At 45.0% G+C, this 4,137-nt stretch overlaps 1 non-coding gene across 1 annotated transcript; it reads left to right on the top strand.

Moving 5' to 3' along the window:
- The first annotated feature begins 2,458 nt into the window (after positions 1–2,458).
- Trnat-ugu (transfer RNA threonine (anticodon UGU)) lies at positions 2,459–2,533 on the top strand. Its single transcript has one exon. It is a non-coding gene; the product is annotated as a tRNA-Thr (tRNA).
- The last annotated feature ends 1,604 nt before the right edge of the window (positions 2,534–4,137 follow it).

Raw genomic sequence — 4,137 nt, 5'->3', positions numbered from 1 at the left:
TGACAGAGGAAAAATCCTTTCCGTCCTCAGATCGAGAAACGACGAGGAACTGTGGGGCAGGCGGTAGTACTTTTGTCACTGGTGGCTGGTCATGTTTCCGTTTGTGGGCAGAAGTCGAGAGAGAAGAAGAGAAATCCATTGCGGAGGAATCCCCCATGATTGCCAGCGTCTCCGATGGCGCGCTCCTTCCTTATGGGGACCGTCTCAGAGGGCACTCCCGCCTTAGGTGAATGTTTACACCTCAGGTCACACCTCCCGAGAAACAGACGGACGGACCAATCGGCATGGTCAGAAGGTATCAGCTCAGGCAATCACCCCTCCCTGGGCCTGGCCTTTACCAGGGGGTACGTGCGGGCCTTACTTTTCTACCCAGGGCAGGGAATTACGCGTTACCCAGTCACCGGCTATGCGTGCGAACGCGTGGTTCGGCCTTCAGGTGCGCACAGGGAAGAAGGAAGAAGAGGAAAAGGAAGAGAGAGGGGACAGACTGTCTCAAACGCCGAGGCGGAGACCAGAGAAGGCAAGGAGAAGAAGGCAAGGAGAAGAAGGAGAAGAAGGCAAGGGAAAGAGTAAGGAAGACAGTGAGATGGAGAAGAACAAAGAAAGGAACCAACCAAAGGAAGGAAGAAACGAGAAGTGAAAAACCAAAAAGACCACAAATATAGGTTGTGGAACCGTCCGTCTCTGGACGCAGGCGCTAACTACCCCCTTGAGGGGGATGGACTCCTTTTAGTCGCCTCTTACGACAGGCAGGAATACCTCGGGCCTATTCAAGCCCCCGGATCCACAGGGGGGGCTATAGGAAAAGGAGGATAGCAATGGGTGAAGGGGGGAGGGGAGACGGGGGGGGAGGAATCTTGCGTCTCCCACCTTGGAATCTTCAGTACAGAATTTTTATTCATTACGAGATTCTCAGCCACTTGTAGAAGTGATTTCCCGTGATTCTGCAAAACTTTTCCTTTAGCCAATCGTAGCAACTAACTTTGGCACATAAATAAACTGTAAAGTGAACAACTTTTCTGGGAACACATTTATTTTTAAAATAATGAGAGGTGGAGGGTATTTAGTTAGTCGTGATGCATTTCAAGTACTACCCACAACTACTTCTCAGATAAGAAAGCTAACTATCCAAAATAAGGATAAACACTTGTTACAAAACGCTCCTCTTGCCCAACCTCTCTACAGTACGGCACTTGCTTGACCTGCACATTGCAACCTCAATTAAAATCAACCGAGCAAAAATGTGTGCACTTACTGGTTATAAATCACTTGATTGTTGCGGTCCTTACTTCTGAAATAGAAGACTTCAGGATTTTAAATCTTGGTGTCTGAACACAACATGTGAAGCTACTATCCTTTCCATCACACCTCACAAGCAACTAATGTCACTCAGCTTTCTTAATGCTACCGAGTGTCACACAAAGTACAGAATTTCTTTTCTCGTCAGTTACTCGCAAACGTGGACCCACCATTATGAGTGGCTGCAGTGTCTTAACCTACATAACCGTACATATGGTTTCAGACAAAGTGTTACTTGCAGAGGAGTAGGATAACAAGCTATCGGCCTGGCAATTGAGTTGGAATTTGGCCGAAGCAACTTTAGGCACGAAGGAGATAATGATGTTTCCCTCCGAGAATAATTTTGCCTGGGCTGTAAGCGGCGCACAGCTCAGCGTTTACAAAGTTGCCAATTACATCTCACTCCGGGACTACTATTATTAAGTCCAGTTTCCACAGCAGCGAATGGAACCGAACGCAACCGTACGAACATTTGCAGACCACTTGCCAGTATTCACTACCTTTCGTCTACGAGGTCTGTTCAAAAAATTCCGGAACTTTGTCCACAAAATTTTTCTACGCTTACCTTCACTTATTTGTATATGATCTCCCCCACGACTGATACACGGCTCCCAACACCGTTTCCACTTCCGGGAGCAGACTGTGTTCGCCTTTCGCCGGACTGCGCGTCTTTCGTTAACAAATCTTCGTCCTCTCAACTTGGTTTTCAACTTTGGAAATAAAAAAATGTCTGCAAGGGCCAAGCTGACCTGACAAGCTTTTTATTTTTTGATCGTTGAGAACATTTCCCTACCCATTGCGATGACTGAACCTTGTTCTCAACGTCATAACTGCAGACCCACGTCTCATCATCAGTTATAATTTTCTTAAGGAGCATCTCGTTCTCATTTGGGTGATCCTGAAGCTCTTCTCAGATTGCGAGGCGAAGGTCTTTCTGCTCTAGACTCATGAGCCGCCATTGACCTTCGTCTGTTCGAATGCGCACAGGTTGCCCGAATTCTTACGGGAATCGCCACCTTAGTGTGCGCCAGTAATGAGTGGATGGGCAAATACCTATTACGTATATTACGTACGTGGATTGTGGACAGTTGGGAATGTGAGTCTCACGGGAAGCGTGCAAGGGATAAATCCCTGCAGTCGTGCTATGCTATTCATTTGTGCCCTCGGTGGCTCAGATGGATTGAGTGTCTGCCATGTAAGCAGGAGATCCCGGGTTCGAGTCCCGGTCGGGGCACACATTTTCAGCTGTCCCCATCGAAGTGTATCAACAACACCTGTCGACAGCTGAGGGTTTCAATTAATTTTCAATTGTGAAGGTAATTCGATGATCCCTTTGCCAGGCACTTAAATGTGATTTGCAGGGTATCCATATAGATGTAGATGAAAGATGAAAGCTCGTCCGGTGACGCAAGTGCACAAAATGATTCATACCGTAGAATGCATGCAAACATACTCGCCGACAATACGGACGAATATCGAGTGCAGGCTGCCGAGTGCTGCATACCCAGCTTAGACAGATCGGCTTTTCCTGCCAAGAAGAACAGGGAATTGCTATTTAGGAACAATTCGAGCTAGAGGCAGGGTTGATAAGTACTCCTTGAATTGCACACTAAACGTAAATAACGAAAATACATATTTGGTAAAAATTGGTCAAAACATAATCCTTTGGAGTTAGATTTTCAATATTCAAAACGGCTAATCCAATACGGAGATCAGATTCGTGTTCAGCGACATTAAAAAAATATGTGTAACACTTAGTTCATGCATATCGAAGTAATAATATAACTGAAAGTTTTCCCTAAACTTTGAACTTTTTTTTTTGTTTTCGAGAAACGATTTTCTCAGAACGGCATGCAGCATTATCTAGAAATGGTTCAATCTCTTAACTTCTACCTCTGACCCAGAACAGTAAACATTTTTCTCAGGAGCTTATACCTATAATATATGACATTGATTAATATTAACCAATTTTTGTGAAGGCATAAGGAGTGAAACATACCCCCAAAAAATCGAACTCAAAGTTCGAATTTGCACCGTATCGTTAAATTTAAGGTTGTTTCGTTGCGGTTAGGTATGAGCTCCCATAAATTTTATGTAATTTCGACTGATGTTATCCATTTTTGATTTCAGGTAACATCTGAGCGACAACACTGCACGCAGTCTGCGTACTTCAGACTCGCAGGCCCTTGATCAATTACGGGCGCCATTTTGTTCTTTTTTTTTTACTGAAAATCTAAGATAAGGCTCATAGTATGATCACTCGTAATTCCCAAACAGATCCTTCGAATGTATTTTCACTGTCTCAAAAAAAATTTCCTAATGTACCATTTTTTGCTCAATTGAATGAGAACCTGGCCGTAACGCCGGAATTTAGTCACGAGATTTTTTTTCGGAGACGCTGTACGTTCGCGAGAAGAATTTTGTTCTGCGCGTGTCGATGGACATTCCACAGATATTACTGTGTGTGTGTGTGTGTGTGTGTGTGTGTGTGTGTGTGTGTGTGTGTGCACTACTCAGTCGTGCCATTTGAGTGTACATCTTTGCATAGGTTTCCTTTCACGATGTAAACAGTGCCCGGCTCAGTTGCTAACTGACCAGTGAGTCGTTCCGAAGGTGTCGGATGTGCGGTGCGTTCGGTCTGCTAGGACAACAACAAGGGACGCCAGCGAACAATTTATGCCAAGTAAGACGAAGAGAACTATTCTGAAATTATGAGCCGCCTCAAAAGTGTTTATCATTAGTAAATCTTGTAGTTGAGACTGACAATCAATTTACAATAACTGACAGTTTTGCCTAGAGAGAGATACAGGAACTCCACCCCCCCTCCCCCCCCCCCCC

This window comes from Schistocerca serialis, chromosome 3 (genome assembly GCF_023864345.2).
Source record: "Schistocerca serialis cubense isolate TAMUIC-IGC-003099 chromosome 3, iqSchSeri2.2, whole genome shotgun sequence".
Classification (NCBI taxonomy): Eukaryota; Metazoa; Arthropoda; class Insecta; order Orthoptera; family Acrididae; genus Schistocerca; species Schistocerca serialis.
Note: the sequence above shows the minus strand (reverse complement) of the source record. Positions and strands in the feature narration are given on the sequence as shown.